We start from the raw sequence: 23410 nt of genomic DNA on the forward strand, positions 1-23410 counted from the left end.
AATCCTTTATAAATTATAGGGCTTCATCAAAAGTTAAGACTTTTGCTGTGCTAAAGACCATATTCAGAGGATGAAAGGATAAGCTACACATTGGGAAAAAATATTTGCTAACCACATATACAAAAAGGACTAGGCATCAGGAAGGAGGAAACTATTCAATTTACACTTTAAATAGGTACCAGAAGAAATAGATGCTAACTCAGAATTCTATAACCATAAAAAAATATTGGCCAGGTGTGGTAGCTCGTGCTTGTAATCCCAGCACTTTGGGAGGCAGAAGCAGGCAGATCTCTTGAGCCCAGGAATTCAAGACCAGCCTGGGCAACATAGTGAAACCTCATCTTTACAAAATGAAAAAAAAAAAAAAAAAAATTAGCCAAGCATGGTGGCATGCACCTGTAGTCCCAGCTACTTGGGAGGGTGAGGCAGGAGGATCACTTGAGCACGGGAGGTGAAGGCTGCAGTGAACCATGATTGCACCCCTCCACTCCAGCCTGGGTAACAGAGCAAGACTCTGTCTCAAAAAAAAAAATTTTTTTTTCAAAATTGAAGATAAAATGAACACATTTTCAGAAAAACAAATGCTGAAAAAATTCATCACCAAGAGACTTACGAGAAATGCTAAAGAATCTTCCTGAGACTGAAAAGAGATGATAGAAGATGAAAAGTGAAATCTACAGGAAATAAAGGAAAGTGCCAGTCAGTCAATAAATTGATTAATATCACAAAAAGCTGTTGCCTTATTCTCTTAAAAGACAATTTCTTAAAAGGCAATTCACTGTTTAAATCAAAGTGGGATTTATAATACATGTAGAAGTGAAATTTAAGACATAGCATGAAGCATAGAGAAATGAAATTGAGTTATACTCTTCTAAGGTTGCTTTATTTGGGAAGTGAAAAATGGGAAGTGCATGGTGGTAGAAGTGAGGTGAGAAATTAGCAATATGAAGTAGGAAGTGTCAGGTGAGAAGTGTGAAGTGGTAGGAATTGATTCTAAAGAGACTTTGATAGATTAAAGATGCATATTATTAGCCCCAGAGCAGCCATTACAAACACAGGAAGAGATATGGGTAAGAATTCAGCAGAAGAAATACCATGAGATGCTAAAATATCCAAACAACCCAAAAGCACACAAGAAATGAAAAACAGAGCAACAAAAAATGGAAAAGAGAAATTTAAAAAACAGTGAGATGGAAGAATTAAACCATGCCATATCAATAGTTACAATGCATATAAGTGAACTAAAACACTAAGGAAAAGGCAGAGAGTAGCTAATTTAAAAAGGCAGGATGCATCTCTATGTTGCCTACAAGAGATGCTCTTTGAATCAAATAACACAAATAAGTTTGAAAGTATATGAATGGAAAAAATATACCACACAGAAAATAAGAAAGCTGGAATAGACTTCAAGACAAGGAATATTACAAGAGATAAATGGGATGTTTGATAATAAGCAAAGGAGAAATTCATCAAGAAGACATAAGGACTCTAATGCACGTAATAATATAGTTTAAACATGAGAAAAAAACTGAGAAAACTGAAGGAAGAAATAAATTCATAATCAAAGTTGGAAACTAAAATCTTGAACAAATAGACAAGTAGACAAGAATAGATGAAAGTATTCGTAAGGCTATAAAATGTCTGAATACTGTTATCAACCAACTTGACCTGACCGACATTTCCAGAACACTACACCAAATTACAGCAGAATATATTTCTTAAAGTTTTTTTTCTTTTAACTTTTACTTAAGGTTCAGGAGTACGTGTGCCTTAGGTATGGTATATAGGTAAACTTGCGTCACAGGGGTTTGATATATAGATTATTTCCTCATCCATGTACTAAGCATAGTACCTGATAGGCATTTCATCTGATCCTCTTTCTCCTCCCACCCTCCACCCTCAACAGACCCTAGCATCTGTTGTTCCTCTCTGTCTTCACGTGTTCTTGTCATTTAGCTCCCATTTACAAGTGAGAACATGCAATATTTTGTTTTCTGTTCCTGCATTAGTTTACTTAGGATAATGGCCTCCAGCTCCATTCATGTTGTTGCAAAGGATGGAGATGGATGATCTCGGTCTTTTTTATGGCTGCATAGTATTCCATGGTGTTTATGTACCACATTTTCTTTATTCAGTCTATCATTGATAGGAATTTAGGGTGATTCCAGGTCTTTGCTATTATGAATAGTGCTGCCATGAACATACTCATGCAAGTTGCTTTCTGGCAGAATGATTTGTATTTTAGGGGATATATACTCAATAATGGGATTGCTGGGTCAAATGGTAATTCTGTTTTTCATTCTTTGAGAAATCATCACACTGCTTTTTTTTCTTTCATGTACACATGGAAGTTCACCAAATTGCCTATAGATGAGGCGATAAATTTCAAACAGTTGAGGGGAAAATAAATTTGCCTTGTCTTGTCTTCTCTGCGCATCTAAAAAGTTCTACAAATGGGGAGCAAGATATGGACAGGTGGTACTTTGTCCCACCCATTTTCTGCCCATCTTTTCAAACTGCAATAAGCCCAAGAGTCGCTACTCCCATGAAGCCCTGATAAACACCACCCAAAACTGGCCCCTCGATTGGTGCCTACCTTCAACCTTCCATATTCTTTATGACACCCACAACGCCTTATCACACTTTTTTTTGCATATTTTTCTGAGTATTGGTCTCCCTTTCCTAGACCACTAGTCCCAAGAACAGGGATCACATACAATTTGTGTGTGCAGACCCAGTCCCTAGCACAGTGCCTGTCGCAGAATAGGCATTTAATAGTTGTTCGTCAATGAATGTTATTCTTAGTAATGGTTGTGTCCATTTTAAAGCAAGTAGACTGGCTTCTGTGCCCATCACCTGCCCGCCTCAAATAAAGGAAAAGTCCCAGGGAAAGACAGCATGATGAAAAATAGGCCTGAAGGAAAAGATTAAAGGAAGCACATTTTGACTGACAAGAAGAAAGAGAAGTTTCCTTACGAATGATTTTCTGTGCCAGCAGAAGATATTGCTTAGTGACAAAGTCAGAGTGAATGACCTTAGATCACCAAAACAATTCAGAGAGAAATAAGAAAGAAGTCCCTGTACAAAATAGATGGAAGCAGCAGGCTCTGCCGAAAAGCTGTGGAATTTTGATACTTGAGAGTTTAATAAAGCCAGCAAAGATCAGTTATTTGGAGCAGTTAAATGTGGGTCCAGCAGAAGGATGACCTATTTGAGGATTCCCAAACAACAATTTTACCTATGAGTAAATGGAGACACTGCAGGGAAATGTGAAAACGATTATTAGTGTATTCTTTGCCAGGAATATTTTCCCATCACTGTTTTTGTGTCTTATGAGTCCCTGACCATTCTTTTAGACTTTAGATCGGGGCTGTCTCTTTTATCTTTTGAACCTTAGGCCTAATGGAGAGCCAAAGACAAAGTAAAGACTAAATCCTTATTGTTGAAAGAATGTTTGTTAAATAGCATAGATATTATTCACCAGTTTCTTTGGGTTTGAATTTGTTTATTAATAAAGGAGACAAGTTTGCAGCATTCACCATTCAGGTCATCTTTCTTACCCATTGTCAAATCCTCGGCCACCCAATTCTGTGAAATAGTGAAAAAAAAATAGCCAGTTCTATGTGTTGTTCCACTTGTAACTCGCTGTCACACTGAAAAGTGAAAGTCACAATACTGTATTATATTTTGACGTGTTGTAACATCACTAGGAAAGCTACCTGCTTTAATTCGTACGCAAGAACTTTCGATTATTTATCATATTTCTTACATATATTGTTTCTTATATATCCTATCTTCCTACACATGAACTATTTGATTTATACATCATATTTGAAAACAGATCTTTTATTTAGACTTTTCAACAGTATGCAGTGCTTTACCAATGCAAATGCCTTACTGATCAACCAATATTCAGTGTCTGTCTCCTCCATGTGAAAGTTTGTAAGAGCATTTTTATTATGTGTTTATACTTCAGCTAAGGACTGAACCACATAGCCTGCAGAGGTGCTCTATCTTCATGTTTCTATGGTACAACAGAGCACATCTGGACTTACATCAGTGGCTGCACTCAGTTCCTGTAGAATAATACTCCTAGTCCTCATTCACCATGATTATAAAAAGAAAATTCAATTACGAAGCCACAGCATCCAAACTACTCATGCCTGCAGCCCCAAGACCTCATTCATCTGGAGACAGGCTAATGACAGGGCAACTAAGCATTGGAAAATTTGAAAATTTACTTCAAAATAAATTTGCTTTAAAAATGTGGGTAACAATTGCAACTGTAAGATTAAGCCAGGTTTGTCTCATTGTGTAGATTTCTTCCCATATCCTGCCCCCTTACTTTATGACAGTAATGATTTTGTGACTAAGACTGGTGTCACTATAATATTCTTGGGACAGAATGATAGTCCAGTGACTCATCAGACAGTACAAAGGGAAAATATTCAAGAAATTTAACATCATTGGTATTTGAAATATTTCAATACTGTGAATCTCTTCCTAAAAATAAGGACAACTAAATAACTTTCTTCATTAATAAAAAGCCACAATCAAAACAACTGTGACAGAGTGTAGAACAAATTATAATTACTTAAAGAATCATCATGATGATGACTCATAAAAACCTTAACATTTGCCAACCAATTTTTCTTGTCAAAATACATTGTTTCTTCTGGGGTTCATATCCTCAATTTGCCCAATTACTCTCCATTATTTTTATTTTTATTTTTTGGTGGCTGAGACACAAAATAGTATTCAGATTCTAAAGACTTCTATCTGTAGGAACAATATTTGAGAAGCAGATGAGTACCTTTCGAAGACAAATGTTGAGATTTGTGAGTGGGACAGATAGGGAAAAAAGAGTTACATGAGGACTTTGGCCTATGCCGAGAAGTTTTTGAGTCGATTGGGAGCTCTGGAAAACCAATGACGTGAACTCTCAGCGTTGCTGGTGTCTCATTTTTCTCTTTCTCTCTCTTTTCACGCTTCTCTTCTTCTTCCCTGGATCCATGTGTCTGTCATTTACCTTCCTCCACTCCCTCTCCTCTGTCTCCCTTTTCCTGTGCTGCTGTCTGCACACAGCAGCTGTCCGAAGACTGTCCAGCCTTCAGAGAGAACTGCGTTTGGAGTCTGCAAAAATGGGTGTCTGTCCCTTTCTGTAGCACCTCTAGGAAACATGAACCATGTCCAAGATACAATTAATTCCATCACATCTTATCCTCAGCAAGATACAGATTCATTTACATTAAAAGTTGTATAGGCACAGAACTCATCCTTAGGAAGTTGTCCATGTTTGTTTTAAGTGACCATATTCATAAGCCCTCTCATAGGTTTCAGTGTTTCCCTCCCAGTGCATTTAACCTCTTCTGACCCCCCACTGGCTGTTTGGTGACCACCTGCCCCAGCACCTTAGCTTTCCTTACTCAACAATATCCCATGCTCTAAACCTCCTTTCATCAAAATTATGCCCCATTCCCTTAGGATACTGCTAAGTGAAGTTAATTTGATTGATTACTATCAATCAAGACACTAATGATTTAATATATATTTGAATTTATCAGGGATTGTTTGATGAGAACACTTAACATGAGATCTATCCTCTTAACAAATTTTCAAGTGCACAGCATAGCAATGCTGCCTCTAGGCACAATGTTGTACATAGATATCTAGAACTTATCTTCCATAAATGCGTTTAGTTGAGGTTTTCTCAAAGAAGTGGTTCAAATAATGTCTTTATATAGTACCTACTCTATGTCAGGTACCCTGGAAAATCTTGGATATTCAGAAGTAGACAAAATACATGCAGTCCTTATCTTCTTGGAGCATTATAATGTAGTGGATCTTCGAGTGAACATTGCAGAGTGGCTGTCTCCATACCATTCCAATCACATCATCCTGCATGCAAACCTCCCTGTAGGGAGATCTTCTATTATGACATCACACAGACTGTAAACAATCTATAAAAGTTCATTCTGGGTAGCATTTGTTTTCTGAGACTCAGGATGTAATGCTGTTGGTGTTATTCTAGCACCAACAATAACCACGTGAGACAGTTCTATTCCCATTTTGCAGAGAAGACTGGCTTTACAGAATTAAATCCTCTACCTATGGGTCATGGGACAAGCAAATAACAGTATCAGGATCTGGAGATGACTTTGAACTCCAAGTCCAACATTGTCCACTCCACCACAGGTGCCACCTCAGATTCTCCCCAAGTCCCCATGGATATGGAGTGAGTAGATAATCAGGATTTGCATGCCATCTTCAGCTTCTCATTGGATGCCCACATGGTGGGAGGAATGTAACTGTAACACAGGTTTTAAGGTCTTACTACCATAATAGTCCTATGCTAATAACGTATCATTCTTACTGTGTAAATCAAGACACTTATTGGATGCCCACATGGTGGGAGGAATAGAATTGTAAGGCCAGTTTTAAGATCTTACTATTGTAATAGTCCTATGCTAATAACGTATCATTCTTACTGCGTAAATCAAGATTGACAAGCCGTTCAGCCATCCAGCTCACTTTTAATAATGATTCATTACATTCATGAAACTGAGAGTTGATGTAGCATGAAAAATCATAGTGCTACTTTATGAATATTATATAAACGAGTCAACAATGGCATCTGTGTATTGGGCCCTAGATGGTTCATTTCTTCACTGCAGGCAGAGACCCACTAACTCAAAAGTCTGATAGCTCCAAACTCAAATTTTTACACATCCAATTGTTAAATCGGTCCAAATAAGCAGATAGTCCAAATTAGCATATTTGTAGCCACTTAGAGCCCGTCTGTATTGTGTACTCAGTAAAACTGCTCCAAACATCTGCTAGCAACAGACAAGTTCTGGGCCCTAAAGACCCCAAGCTGCTGCCGCCCTTTGGAGCCGTCTGAGTCAGACTCTTGCCATGCTGCTAATGACGTTATTGAGACACATAGCCCTCTATCAAATTCCCCTCTTCCCTGGAAGTTCCCTTGCCCTCCACTCCTTCTGAGTGGTCATTCCCTGTACTTTAAACTCTGGAAGATCTCATGCTATGAGGGACTTCTCCTGCATGCAAACCTGTCAAAGGGAAATAAAACTTATCTGTGTTATTGCCACCTTATGGTCATGTATTCTTTTTAAAAATCAGCCCCCATATCCCTCAAAGCATCTACAATAATCTAAAATGTCCTTGTTTCATTTGAAGACACACAACATACATACTCCCCAAGCAAAAGCATGAAGTCAGCTTATTTTCATTTGTGCGTGGTATTTGGTAAATATTCAGCCATAACTAGTATTATGGAATGGTAGTAGGCACAGGTGATTCTTATTTGACAGTTGTGTCGCTTGTGACATAGAAGTGAACTAATTCACAGAGTAGATACTACCAGTCACATGAACTCAGTAGCTCACTGCTTCAAAGTTAATAGAGTGCCCTCATGAGATCAGTCCTATTTTGGAAATGTTTGGGGGTCATAGGAATAGAAAGTAAAGAACATCTTGTGGTCCCAGAAAATAAAAGGAAACACTAAAAAATAAAATAAAATAAAATAAAATAAAATAAAATAAGGCTTGTTTAAGTACAAGGGCCCACTTGACTGGTTAATGTTAGAGCAAATTGAGTCACTAAGTACATAATGGTAGTACTGAACACACAGAATAAAATAAATATCTATGGTTCCAAATTGTTATAAATAATAAAATAAGCAAACAAACAGGGAAAGAAATGGCTCTTCCTCATAGTAGAATTTAAATAAATGGAGAAGATAAAAAACCATAATCGCCATTAGGCAACTACCACAATAGTAATTATCACAAACAGACAAGGTGCTCTCATGACTCTCATGGATGCAAAAATTTATGGAAGTTTGAGAATAGAATTTGCAAGTTTCAATGTATTTCCCCAAGATACATATTAACTACAAAGGGAAAAATGTAACTTTACAGTAAAAAACATGGCAGACACCCACCTAACCAAAGCAATCAAAGTAAATATCAATGATAAGACACAGAGATTATCAACCCCTTAGTATGATGCCCTGAGGACACCACAACACCATTTCTGTGGCATTCTTGCCAAAAATCTGTAACTTCATTCCAATTATGAGAAAGTATCAGAAGAATTCAGATTGACAGACATTCTATAGAACAACTGATCCAGCCAGGCATATTGCACTCTGTGGTCCCAGCTATTTAGGAGGCTGAGGCAGGAAGATGTCTTGAGGCCAGGAGTTTGAGGCTGCAGTGAGCTATGATCAAACCTGTCACTAGTCTCTGCACTCCAGCCTGGGCACCATAGCAAGACCTGATCTCTAAAACAAAACAACACATCAATACTCTTCATAAGTGTCAAGTGATAAAAGATAAAACCAAGGACTGAAAAACTGTTACAGACAGGAGGAGACTAAGGAGAATTAACTAAATGCAATGTGGGATCCCAGGTAGGATCTTGGAACAGAGAAAGGATGATAATGGAAAAAACGGTGAAATTTGGGAAAACATCTATAATTAATATTATACTGATGTTAGTTTTCTGTTCTTGACCATCGTGCTATGGTTATGATGTAAAACGTTCACATAAGGGTAAGTAAGCTGGTGAGACATAAAGGAATTTTTTGTACAATTTTTCCAACTTTTCTGTAAGTCAAAAATAGGTCAAAATAAAACGTTTAACAAAATGAATTAATATTTAAAAAGTGGTTGGTCAGTGAGGCAAACACTAGGTGCTAGCCTCATAGCTAGGAAAAAAAAAAAAAGAAAAAAAAACCCTGAAATTAGGTGACAGGAAGTCTTTAATCCAGTTTTTTGGTTCAAACAAATTGAGAAAGAGAAATGTTCCATAATTTAACAAAAGCAACCCAGACACAAACCACACCCTAGTTTTCAGCTCAGGTTGTCTTCCTAGACTTCTTAGTATATCCTAAAGTCATAGGCAGGAAGTCCAATGTCAAGGACAATTACACAGAATGGGAAATCTTATGTGACATATTTATGGTTTTTTAGTTTTTGAACTTACACAGTCAGGATAATTTTCTGAAATGCATGCTCATTTAGGATCAGGGAATATTGAAAGGGATATTGATGAATAATCAATAAAATTACATCCAATGATTATGAAAGTATAAAGTATAAATATTGCTTACATTAAAATCAGAATGTCAGTAGAGAATATTTGCTAACAGTATGTATGTTGAAGGAGGGTTTTATTATTTTGGGGAAAATGACACAAAATTCCAGGAAATTACGATCTTACTATTCTCGCCACAGGTGAAACAGGAAAATCACTTTTGAAACAAATATTTGATTATTAGGATAAAATAGCAATGAAGTTTTTCCTTCTTAATAATCAAAGTTTTTTTAAGACTTCAAGGAAATAACGCAGAAATAACTAGAGAACTTAAAAGAACAGAAGAGACTGATAATGTGAAATCCTGCCCAGATGATCTAAACAGCTTTGTAACAAGAATGATACAATGTACATTCATGAGATGTACCAAAAATGGTTACCGTTTTATCTTGAATACAGTGAATTGCTAATTTATGTATTAAAAATTACCATTGTGTTACACAGATTACTGGTTCCCAATCCTGGCTACACCACATAAAAACCACTTGGGGAGTTTTTTATAAAAATGCCAATAGCTGGTCCCTTCCCTCAGAAATTCTAACTTAATTCATGAGAAGTGAAGCTGAGCATCAACGTTTTAAAAGTTCCCAAAGGGATTCTAGTGTGTCCTTCTCCAACAACTAGGGTGAGAATTACTGTTACAGGTCCTTTTTATTCAAATATATGTCATTGGATATACAAGATAAATATTATAAGCAAAATTACATTTTCGCACGATATATCATAATTCAGTCCTTGAAGCAGCATTCTTAAACTTTAATAGAAATGGATGCCAGAAAATATGCTAACTAAATTGAATCTAAATAATGATAATTATAAATATAACTAAAAATAACAAAATCAGAAGGATTTAGTTTATTGGCATCTCATCCCAAGTAGAATGAAAATTCATCTAATTTCATTTAAGATTATTTTGGTGTAAGAAATGTTCTTGGTTTAATTTTTCTTTCCCCCTAAAAAGATGACTAAAAGGTGTAACTCTAAACCTGTATTTTTGTTTTGTGTGTCTACTCACATACCAAATGAAACCATATAGAGCTGTATCATCAAAAATCAAAAATTTGTAAGTTACCCTGGTAATTTTCTTGATTAATGCGTCAATGGTTTAAAAAGCAAATAAAAACCAATCCTCTATTGAGATACTTTCTGGTAAAGCACTTTCCACCTTGTTAAAACCGTGAAATGTGTTTGAAGTAGTCCTAATTGAAATTAACACATCTTGGAATCACGAGGTCAGGAGTTGGAGACCAGCCTGACCAACATGGTGAAACCCCATCTCTACTAAAAATATAAAAATTAGCTGGGCATGGTGGCACGCATCTGTAATACCAGCTACTCGGGAGGCTGAGGCAGGGGAATTGCTTGAACCTGGGAGGTGGAGGTTGCAGTGAGCCAAGACTGCGCCACTGCACTCTAGCCTGGGCGACAGAGCGAGACTCCGTCTCAAAAACAAACAAACAAAAAAACCCCCACATTTTTAGCTACTATTGTGAGAAGCTGACTATTTCTATCACCTTCACTGGTTGGTTTGACAATCACAAGAACATACAAGTTTTATTCAAACAAACATCCTCCCTGTACACCACAAAGCGTTGGTTGGTATGGTAAGTCAATCTGGCCTGCTCCAGAATAATTCTGGGTTGTGGCTTTCTCGGCAATTCAATCTTCAATACAGTTTTCAACATAAAATTGAAGTTCTTTAAGTTAGTTTCTGACAGGAAAGGCAGTTAACTTTCTGCCATTGAGCAGACATGGCCTAAATAAAAGTGTTTTCCTTTCATTCTTGATTTCTAAAGAAAATTTTAGGGGATAACAGTAGAGACCAAGACTCTTCGTATCACTGGGCTAAAGGTGTATCTACCTATTATTATGTTGTTTCAATCAGAAAAATATTCTTTCAAATGTGTACCAGTAAGGCATGGTACTCAAAGAAACTAAACGTTCATTGTAGCACATTTTTAAAAAAAGTGTAAGAGAGGTTTGTCTGTTTTGAGACAGAGTCTCACTGTCATCCAGGCTGGAGTGCAGTGGCACAATCTCAGCTCACTGCAACCTCCCCCTCCCAGGTTCAAGCAATTCTCCTGCCTCAGCCTCCCAAGAAGAGAGTTCTTGATCATGATCCTAGCTATGCCTCCAAATGTCAGCTACTGAAGAACTGTTGAGCATCCTCCACACACCAGACTCTCTGAGGCACGGAAACTACAGAAGATAACAAAATACCTATCTTTAGGTCACTTCATTGCACCTTACTTCAGCATCCCCAGTTTAAAATAAAAGTCATGCTTCTTGCTGAATTGAAGTTAAGCTCTCTGTGGTAATCATTCTTGTTTCTTCTGGGACATACTTCATCAAACATCCTTTCTCTTGTATCTTCGGTCTATTTTCACTTCAAGTCTCTTTGTCAGTAAAAAGTTCAGAGTTTAGTATCTTTTTGAAAAAGGAAGAGAAGGAAGAAAGGAAGGGAAGAGGAAAAACAAGCAGAAATAAAACTTTCCTGGACTTTCCTAGTCCCTCAAGCAAAAGACCGGCCTCTTTCCTTTCTTTCTAAATATAATGAAAGAGCTTAAGGAAAAATTTGATGGATTTGAGAATGCTACAAAAAAGTGCAAATTTTCTGCATGCCAAAACATTCTGCAGACCCAGTTATAAGCCAAACAGAAAACTGGGAAAAACATATTTACACGAAATATGTCATAGGGTCCATGAACTTGATATATACAAAATTCATTCAAATGCATATAAACACACTCACATCCTAAGAGAAAAATAAAGTTAAGGAACAGGAAATTTATAGAAAAACAAATGACTGATAAATATGGAAATAACTTGTCACTACAATAGTAGTCAAAGAAATTCAAACAAAAACCATAAGGTACTTAAAATTTTAGTTCAGCAATTTTTTGAAATGACAATGATAATTGTTGGCTGAAAAAGAATCCTCATACAATTGCTAGTAGCACCATCGATTTATACCTGTTTCTTGGAAAAGAGCTCAGTAACACAACCAATCATCAAAATTTGCAGGTTCCGTATTTGCTAATTCACTTACAAAAATCTGTTACCCCAAAATCAGTATTTCTGGCGGTTTTGCAGTCATTTGTGAACATGCACAGAGTGGCAAAAAACGTGGGTCATTTGATGTGCACATTCCCAGCCAGGGTCAAGCAAGGTGAGGCTCTGCCTTTTCATGTCAGCTTTTAGACTATAAATACATGTCCTGTTCATGGTCTAATTCATGATGTTTTACTCATTAGTAGAAGAGTTAAATAATGCCATCTTTGTATCAGTTATCACATGTTTCAAATAGAAAGTCAACTATTTCCAGTAATAGCTGGAAGTTATTTTTGTTGAGGTGTTGAAGGTGAAACAATATCGTGAATGTTATTGTTAAGTTCTATTAAAAACCTCAACACTGAAGATAAAGTAATTTGATACAGAAGTAATACAGAGACTTATTTTGGTGGAGTACACAGTTGTGGTAAAAGCAATGTTTTTACTAAATTAAGAAGCCGGTGGAACAAAAGTGTATTTGGAGCTGGCTGTGGTCCAAACACAATTCAAACAAGCTGTGATATTTTCCCGATTGAAATAGGGACTGTCTTTGTCAATGTGTATAACTATTTTTACATGCAATTTTAGAGGAACTGAATCAAAAAGCTTTGTGATAAAGCTGATGTCAAAAACAAAATAGGTTGGTGGTACACACGTTTTCTCCAGCTCTTAAGAGTTACCTCATAAATCATCTTAAGCATCCTACAGTGGAATATTTTTGTGAATGTATCTTCTAAATTTTAGTTTTCTGTTTTGTTTTGTTTCATTTTTTTCTGAGACAGAGTCTCGCTCTGTTGCCCAGACTGGAGTACAGTGGTGCAATCTTGCCTGACTGCAACTTCTGCCTCCCGGGTTCAAGCAATTCTTGTGCCTCAGCCTCCCAAGTAGCTGACTACAGACTACAGGTGCACACCACCATGCCCGAGAAATTTTTTGTATTTTAGTAGAGGTGGGGTTTCACCATGTTTTCCAGGCTGGTCTTGAACTCCTGAGCTCAGGCAATCCACCCGCCTCGGCCTTCCAAAGTGCTAGGATCATAGACGCGAGCCACTGCACCCAGCAGTAATTTGTTTAATATTATTTAGTGTTTTGGGCTAAATAATGGCTGTCAAAGATATGTAAGTCCTAACTCCTAAAAACTGTGAATGTTACTTTGTATGGCCAAAAAGGACTTCACAGATGTGATTAAGGATCTTGAGACTGGGCAGTTGTCCTGTATTATCCTAGTGGACCCTAAATGCCATCACATGTGTCCATATTCTTATAAGGGAGACAGGAAAATTTGACACAGGCTGAAGAGGAGGCAATGTGACCATGAGATCAGAGACTGGAGTTATGTAGCCGTGGGTGAAGGATTGCCGCAAGCACCAGTCCTATGCAACTGATTTCAGCCTTTTGCCCTCCAGGACTTGTGAGATAATAAATTTCTGTTGTTTTAAGCCATCAGATTTGTGGTGATGTGTATGGTAGCCACAGGAAACTAATACAGTGAGAAAGCTTTAATCTAGGTATTTAATAAATGTAGCACCAAAATTTCAGGGGTTCTTACCTCTTAAATTTGAATTGCAATGATTGAGAAAAAGCTTGCAAGCAGGAAGACACTGAAATCTGTCTCAACAAAAACAAGAACTGAACAAAGTAAATGATGAGAGGTCAAATCATGCATGAGGTTTAACTTGAAAAATCTCGGCCGAATAGGAACAGCTCCAGTCTCCAGCTCCCAGCGCGAGCGACACAGAAGACAGGTGATTTCTGCATTATCAACTGAGGTACTGGGTTCATCTCACTGGAGAGTGCCGGACAATCGGTGCTGGTCAGCTGTTGCAGCCCGATCAGCGAGAGCTGAAGCAGGGCGAGGCATCGCCTCACCTGGGAAGCACAAGGGGGAAGGGAATCCCTTTTCCTAGCCAGGGGAACTGAGACACACAACACCTGGAAAATCGGGTAACTCCCACCCCAATACTGCGCTTTAAGCAAAGCGGCACACCAGGAGATTATATCCCACACCTGGCCAGGAGGGTCCCACGCCCACGGAGCCTTCCTCATTGCTAGCACAGCAGTCTGTGATCTAACCGCAAGGCAGCAGCGAGGCTGGGGGAGGGGCGCCCGCCATTGCTGAGGCTTAAGTAGGTAAACAAAGCCCTGGGAAGATCGAACTGGGTAGAGCTCACAGCAGTTCAAGGAGGCCTGCCAGTCTCTGTAGACACCACCTCTGGGGACAGGGCACAGCTAAACAACAACAACAACAACAACAACAAAAAGCAGCAGAAACCTCTGCAGACGCAAGCGACTCTGTCTGACAGCTTTGAAGAGAGCGGTGGATCTCCCAACACGGAGGTTGAGATCTGAGAACGGACAGACTGCCTGCTCAAGTGGGTCCCTGACCCCTGAGTAGCCTAACTGGGAGACATCCTCCACTAGGGGCAGACCGACACCCCACACCTCACACGGTGGAGTACACCCCTGAGAGGAAGCTTCCAAAGCAAGAATCAGACAGGTACACTCACTGTTCAGCAGTATTCTATCTTCTGCAGCCTCTGCTGCTGACACCCAGGCAAACAGGGTCTGGAGTGGACCTCAAGCAATCTCCAACAGACCTACAGCTGAGGGTCCTGACTGTTAGAAGGAAAAGAGGAAGGACACCTACACCAAAACCCCATCAGTACGTCACCATCATCAAAGACCAGAGGCAGATAAAACCACAAAGATGGGGAAAAAGCAGGGCAGAAAAGCTGGAAATTCAAAAAATAAGAGCGCATCTCCCCCTCCAAAGGAACGCAGCTCATCGCCAGCAACGGATCAAAGCTGGACAGAGAATGACTTTGATGAGATGAGAGAAGAAGGCTTCAGTCCATCAAACCTCTCAGAGCTAAAGGAGGAATTACGTACCCAGCGCAAAGAAACTAAAAATCTTGAAAAAAGAGTGGAAGAATTGATAACCAGAATAATTAATGCAGAGAAGGCCATAAACGAACGGGCAGAGATGAAAACTATGACACGAGAAATACATGACAAATGCACAAGCTTCAGTAACCGACTCGATCAACTGGAAGAAAGAGTATCAGCGATTGAGGATCAAATGAATGAAATGAAGCGAGAAGAGAAATCTAAAGAAAAAAGAAGAAAAAGAAATGAACAAAGCCTGCAAGAAGTATGGGATTATGTAAAAAGACCAAATCTACGTCTGATTGGGGTGCCTGAAAGTGAGAGGGAAAATGGAACCAAGTTGGAAAACACTCTTCAGGATATCATCCAGGAGAACTTCCACAACCTAGCAAGGCAGGCCAACATTCAAATTCAGGAAATACAGAGAACGCCACAAAGATACTCCTCGAGAAGAGCAACTCCAAGACACATAATTGCCAGATTCACCAAAGTTGAAATGAAGGAAAAAATCTTAAGGGCAGCCAGAGAGAAAGGTCGAGTTACCCACAAAGGGAAGCCCATCAGACTAACAGCAGATCTCTCGGCAGAAACTCTACAAGCCAGAAGAGAGTGGGGGCCAATATTCAGCATTCTTAAAGAAAAGAATTTTAAACCCAGAATTTCATATCCAGCCAAACTAAGTTTCATAAGTGAAGGAGAAATAAAATCCTTTACAGACAAGCAAATGCTTAGAGATTTTGTCACCACCAGGCCTGCCTTACAAGAGGCCCTGAAGGGAAGCACTAAACATGGAAAGGAACAACCGGTACCAGCCATTGCAAAAACATGCCAAAATGTAAAGACCATCGAGGCTAGGAAGAAACTGCATCAACTAACGAGCAAAATAACCAGTTAATATCATAATGGCAGGATCAAGTTCACACATAACAATATTAACCTTAAATGTAAATGGACTAAATGCTCCAATTAAAAGACACAGACTGGCAAACTGGACAAAGAGTCAAGACCCATCAGTCTACTGTATTCAGGAGACCCATCTCACATGCAGAGACACACATAGGCTCAAAATAAAGGGATGGAGGAAGATCTACCAAGCAAATGGAGAACAGAAAAAAGCAGGGGTTGCAATACTAGTCTCTGATAAAACAGACTTTAAACCATCAAAGAGCAAAAGAGACAAAGAAGGCCATTACATAATGGTAAAGGGATCAATTCAACAGGAAGAGCTAACTATCCTAAATATATATGCACCCAATACAGGAGCACCCAGATTCATAAAGCAAGTCCTTAGAGACTTACAAAGAGACTTAGACTCCCATACAATAATAATGGGAGACTTCAACACCCCACTGTCAACATTAGACAGATCTACGAGACAGAAAGTTAACAAGGATATCCAGGAATTGAACTCATCTCTGCAACAAACAGACCTAATAGACATCTACAGAACTCTCCACCCCAAATCAACAGAATATACATTCTTCTCAGCACCACATCGCACTTATTCCAAAATTGACCACATAATTGGAAGTAAAGCACCCCTCAGCAAATGTACAAGAACAGAAATTATAACAAACTGTCTCTCAGACCACAGTGCAATCAAACTAGAACTCAGGACTAAGAAACTCAAAACCGCTCAACCACATGGAAACTAAATAACCTGCTCCTGAATGACTACTGGGTACACAATGAAATGAAGGCAGAAATAAGGATGTTCTTTGAAACCAATGAGAACAAAGATACAACATACCAGAATCTCTGGGACACATTTAAAGCAGTGTGTAGAGGGAAATTTATAGCACTAAATGCCCACAAGAGAAAGCTGGAAAGATCTAAAATTGACACTCCAACATCACAATTAAAAGAACTAGAGAAGCAAGAGCAAACACATTCAAAAGCTAGCAGAAGGCAAGAAATAACTAAGATCAGAGCAGAACTGAAGGAGATAGAGACACAAAAAACTCTCCAAAAAATCAATGAATCCAGGAGTTGGTTTTTTGAAAAGATCAACAAAATTGAAAGACCGCTAGCAAGACTAATAAAGAAGAAAAGAGAGAAGAATCAAATAGACGCAACAAAAAATGATAAAGGGGATATCACCACCAACCCCACAGAAATACAAACTACCATCAGAGAATACTATAAACACCTCTACGCAAATAAACTAGAAAATCTAGAAGAAATGGATAATTTCCTGGACACTTACACTCTCCCAAGACTAAACCAGGAAGAAGCTGAATCCCTGAATAGACCAATAGCAGACTCTGAAATTGAGGTAATAATTAATAGCCTACCAACCAAAAAAAGTCCAGGACCAGATGGATTCACAGTTGAATTCTACCAGAGGTACAAGGAGGAGCTGGTACCATTCCTTCTGAAACTATTCCAATCAATAGAAAAAGACGGAATCCTCCCTAACTCATTTTATGAGGCCAACATCATCCTGATACCAAAGCCTGGCAGAGACACAACAAAAAAAGAGAATTTTAGACCAATATCCCTGATGAACATCGATGCAAAAATCCTCAATAAAATACTGGCAAACCGGATCCAGCAGCACATCAAAAAGTTTATCCACCATGATCAAGTTGGCTTCATCCCTGGGATGCAAGGCTGGTTCAACATACGCAAATCAATAAACATAATCCAGCATATAAACAGAACCAAAGACAACCACATGATTATCTCAATAGATGCAGAAAAGGCCTTTGACAAAATTCAACAGCCCTTCATGCTAAAAACGCTCAATAAATTCGGTATTGATGGAACGTATCTCAAAATAATAAGAGCTATTTATGACAAACCCACAACGAATATCATACTGAATGGGCAAAAACTGGAAAAATTCCCTTTGAAAACTGGAACAAGACAGGGATGCCCTCTCTCACCACTCCTATTCAACATAGTGTTGGAAGTTCTGGCTAGGGCAATCAGGCAAGAGAAAGAAATCAAGGGTATTCAGTTAGGAAAAGAAGAAGTCAAATTGTCCCTCTTTGCAGATGACATGATTGTATATTTAGAAAACCCCATAGTCTCAGCCCAAAATCTCCTTAAGCTGATAAGCAACTTCAGCAAAGTCTCAGGATACAAAATTAATGTGCAAAAATCATAAGCATTCTTATACACCAGTAACAGACAAACAGAGAGCCAAATCATGAATGAACTTCCATTCACAACTGCTTCAAAGAGAATAAAATACCTAGGAATCCAACTTACAAGGGATGTAAAGGACCTCTTCAAGGAGAACTACCAACCACTGCTCAGTGAAATAAAAGAGGACATAAACAAATGGAAGAACATACCATGCTCATGGATAGGAAGAATCAATATCATGAAAATGGCCATACTGCCCAAGGTAATTTATAGATTCAATGCTATCCCCATCAAGCTACCAATGAGTTTCTTCACAGAATTGGAAAAAACTGCTTTAAAGTTCATATGGAACCAAAAAAGAGCCCGCATCTCCAAGACAATCCTAAGTCAAAAGAACAAAGCTGGAGGCATCATGCTACCTGACTTCAAACTATACTACAAGGCTACAGTAACCAAAACAGCCTTTTGGTACTGGTACCAAAACAGAGATATAGACCAATGGAACAGAACAGAGTCCTCAGAAATAATACCACACATCTACAGCCATCTGATCTTTGATAAACCTGAGAAAAACAAGAAATGGAGAAAGGATTCCCTATTTAATAAATGGTGCTGGGAAAATTGGCTAGTCATAAGTAGAAAGCTGAAACTGGATCCTTTCCTTACTCCTTATACGAAAATTAATTCAAGATGGATTAGAGACTTAAATGTTAGACCTAATACCATAAAAACCCTAGAAAAAAACCTAGGTAATACCATTCAGGACATAGGCATGGGCAAGGACTTCATGTCTAAAACACCAAAAGCAACGGCAACAAAAGCCAAAATTGACAAATGGGATCTAATTAAACTAAAGAGCTTCTGCACAGCAAAAGAAACTACCATCAGAGTGAACAGGCAACCTACAGAATTGGAGAAAATGTTTGCAATCTACTCATCAGACAAAGGGCTAATATCCAGAACCTACAAAGAACTCAAATTTAGAAGAAAAAAACAAACCCCATCAAAAAGTGGGCAAAGGATATGAACAGACATTTCTCAAAAGAGGACATTCATACAGCCAACAGACACATGAAAAAATGTGTCTATATAATTCTTCAAGAGAATTATAGTTATATTACTTAACTATATAATTTATCATCCAAACTTGAAGCCTTTGAAGAATAAAAAAAGAATAAAATAATTCAAGTTGTATAATTTTGGAAACTTTTATTGACCAAAAAATTGGGTTTATCACATTAGTGGTGCTCTAAATAGTGCTACTGAAGAGCTAATTTCAAAAATAATTATCTCCAGGTTGAGGTGGGAGGGTTGCCTGAGCCCAGGAGTTGGAGGCTGCAGTGAGCCATGATCACGCCACTGCACTCCAACCTGGGTGACAGAGGGAGACTTTGTCTCTAAAAATAACAACAAAAAGCACCAGTTTTCTCTCCAGTAGGGTCTTAGTATTTTCACATGAAAAAATGCTCATCATCACTGGCCATCAGAGAAATGCAAATCAAAACCACAGTGAGATACCATCTCACACCAGTTAGAATGGCAATCATTAAAAAGTCAGGGAACAACAGGTGCTGGAGAGGATGTGGAGAAATAGGAACACTTTTACACTGTTGGTGGGACTGTAAACTAGTTCAACCATTATGGAAAACAGTATGGCGATTCCTCAAGGATCTAGAACTAGAAGTACCATATGACCCAGCCATCCCATTACTGGGTATATACCCAAAGGATTATAAATCATGCTGCTATAAAGACACATGCACATGTATGTTTATTGCAGCACTATTCACAATAGCAAAGACTTGGAATCAACCCAAATGTCCTTCAGTGACAGACTGGATTAAGAAAATGTGGCACATATACACCATGGAATACTATGCAGCCATAAAAAAGGATGAGTTGTGCCCTTTGTAGGGACATGGATGCAGCTGGAAACCATCATTCTCAGCAAACTATCGCAAGAACAGAAAACCAAACACCGCATGTTCTCACTCACAGGTGGGAACTGAACAATGAGATCACTTGGACTCGGGAAGGGGAACATCACACACCAGGGCCTATTAAGGTGGGGGGCGGGGGGAGGGATTGCATTGGGAGTTATACCTGATGTAAATGACGAGTTGATGGGTGCTGACAAGTTCATGGGTGCAGCACACCAACATAGCACAAGTATACATATGTAACAAACCTGCACGTTATGCACATGTACCCTAGAACTTAAAGTATAATAAAAAAAAAAATACAATAAGGAAGGAAAAAAAAGAAAAATCTCTACATTTGAAAAAAATTATCTGATGAAATTCTGACTTATAATGTTGTACAAATTTGTATTCTCTATTGGAATAAATCACTTGAGAAGCCCTACGATTTTGCAGCATCTCAATATGGCAAATTAACCATAAATAGGAACATTTTATTTGACAAGTGCTGGGTTTTTTTTTTTTTAATCATCAAATTAAGTTAGTCTGAGTGGAAGCAAAAAGAGAGTATTATTTATACATTTCAGTACAAAAAAATGGTATTGGAAGTATCTTTCATTTAGTAGAATTTTCTCTGAGGTTTTCAGGTACATCAGCAACTGTAGAGACTAATTGCCCAGTGAAAAATATTGTAGAACTCTGTAGAACACAGTTCATTGGAAATATCAACATTTTACATTTATTAACCATAAATGCAACTTAAAGAAGATTGTAGGCAGTTTTATGGAAAAAGTGAAAATACTCTGGCCTGTGGCTGAGAACCCAGTGTTAGTCTTTTGGGGAAAGCCCTGAAGAGCAAGGTGAAATCTCAGCAGGTATCTCCGGGATGATCAGATGATACCAAAACAAAGGTCTCTCACCGACCTGGCTTGACACACATGATCTCAGTGCTCTGCTTCTTAACGTCATAAATGGCAGATGACAATCAGCAGTTTCTTTCTCCTGACCCAGATTGCATGTGGAAGCTCTAGGTCAATTGCTCAAAAATTAATTGCTGCGTGGTCAATTCAATAAATTTACTCCAAAAAGAAAAATAATTCACTTTAACAGCTTTAATCTTGTCTTTATAATACCACCCCTTTTCTATTATTACATTTGTCTCTCCCAGATTTCTTTCTGCTGCAAAGACCACTGAGGAGGAAGAAGAGAAAAGTAAAACATAGCCATGCATAATCTTGAGAATGAAATATTCTCAAAAAATTTTGTGTATATATATATATATTATTTGTTTTTACGAAATTGAACCATTAAAAGAAAGAGTAAATTTGGCTGGTGGCTTTCTATGAATTCCCTGCTGCTTGTGTTGAGCTGGGTGTAGTCCCAGACCAACCAGTTCATTCATAAGTCCCAGGACTTTCCCCATTTGAACTCTGTCTGCTTAAGAAAGCCCCCGGTCCTTCAGGTTTGCTTATAGGGATCGGTGAATTATTTTTGTCTCCATCTTTAGTGTGACATTTTTGCAAGGCGTTGACCCCCATGGAGTTTATCTGGCACACATCTTTGGACACCTTGCTGGGAATAAGTCATTCTAAGACATGAGCACCATGATCAGCTAATATTTCACTTTCTTGCTCTTGCTCATTTCTAAGACACCTTAGAATTTCAATGAATAAAGTCACAGCAACCCCAGCACACTCCCCTTGTCCCTATTCTCCCTACAAGTAGTGAAGCCTAACTGAATGGCAAGCATTTACAGAGACATACTTTTTGGTTTTAAGTTTCTCAATCTTGGCTTTATTGACATCTTGAGCCAGAAAAGTCTTTGCTGTGGGCGGGGTGGTGAGGGGCTCTCCTGTGCATTAACGTTTAGTGGCATCTCTGGCTTCTGCCCAATTAGAGCCAGTAGCACCTCCCTCCTCTGCGATGACAACCAAACCTGTCTCCAGACATTGCCAAATGTCCCCTGGGAGACAAAATTGCCTCTAGTGAAAAACATGGAAGTTGACTTTTGGTACAACCCTCCAGCAGGGAATTCTAAAAGCCTTATTTAGATTGCATCATAAAGCAGTTTCACTTCACTAACATCACACAAAGATGATTGCCAACTCAAAGGATTCCATGATAGCCTATAATATGCTGGGATATATCAGACAGCTGTGCAAAGACCGTCTGAGGCTAGGAACTTGATCTGCTGTAATCTTTATTACATAAGTCATTGTGTCTCTAGTGACCCTCAAATGACAGCCTATTTAGACTGAGAATGCCTGCTAAGGCAAAACATTCAGCATCATAGTGGATACATTGTTTCACAACTACAGATCAGATGCCAGTTTGGTTGTTGGGGTCCAGGCACTGCTATTCAATCTAGCTGATTTTATTTTCCAATAAAAATCTTTTTTAAAAAAACAAACAGAATGGGCCAAGGGAAAGCATGCTTTGTTTTAAAGCTACACAAGCATCATCGCATCACCCTCTGAAAAACACTGGCAGAGACAGTATTGCATGAGCTAAAAAGTAGATCCTATAGGTTCTCTATAGTTCAGTTTTCAAAGTTTGAACCGCCTTTTAATAGTGACCATTCATGCTTAAGAAATCAGAAACATATAAATTTCATCTTTCATCACAATGTTTCTAGAACTTTTTAAATTACTTTTAAATTCTATATAAAGCAACTACTTCAAACTACGACAGAGGAGCTGGTGTTAATGTGGCTGATTTTCCAAGAATATTAGGGGTAAGTATCCTATTTTTTAAAAAATGTACCTGATAGACTACTACTTATAGATGAGATGTTTTAGTTAATGAGAGTTTCTCTTATGATCCTGTTACTTATTATATGAGGAAGAAGAAAAAATAAACCAAATGCCTGTTCCAACTCCCTGCATAGTAGAGGTTGGTTCTATTTTAAATACGTTCCTTAGCTTTGGATTTGGGTCACCCTATTCTGCAACTCCCTAGAACTGCTAATTCAAAATCCCCTAAGGTTGTTTCAAATGAATTTCTGCTAAAAAATCTCAGCACTTGAGATGATGAACAAGACGCACTTTCAGGACATCTTTCCTTTCTTTCCAATCTTCCCTTTATCTTTCTAACCCTTGTCCTATAATTCTTAACCCAATGTCTTTTTGTTGTTTTTTTCTTTTGAGACAGGGTCTCATTCTGTCACCCAGGCTGGAGTGTGGTGGTGCGATCTTGGCTCACTGCAGCCTCAACTTCCTGGGCTCAAGGAATCCTACCACCTTAGCCTCCTGAGTAGCTGGGATTACAGGCGTACACTACCAAGCCTGGCTAATTTTTGTTTTATTTTTTGTAGAGACAGGGATCTCACTATGTTGTCCAGG

General features: G+C 38.4%; 1 long non-coding RNA gene across 1 annotated transcript; it reads right to left on the reverse strand.

Moving 5' to 3' along the window:
- Positions 1-641: 641 nt before the first annotated feature.
- On the reverse strand, positions 642-14163 carry LOC126942916 (uncharacterized). Its single transcript, XR_007721646.1, has 3 exons — positions 5752-14163; positions 4814-5170; positions 642-3653 (listed from the first exon to the last, which is right to left on the reverse strand). It is a non-coding gene; the product is annotated as an uncharacterized LOC126942916 (long non-coding RNA).
- Positions 14164-23410: the final 9247 nt, after the last annotated feature.

This window comes from Macaca thibetana, chromosome 1 (genome assembly GCF_024542745.1).
Source record: "Macaca thibetana thibetana isolate TM-01 chromosome 1, ASM2454274v1, whole genome shotgun sequence".
Lineage (NCBI taxonomy): Eukaryota > Metazoa > Chordata > Mammalia > Primates > Cercopithecidae > Macaca > Macaca thibetana.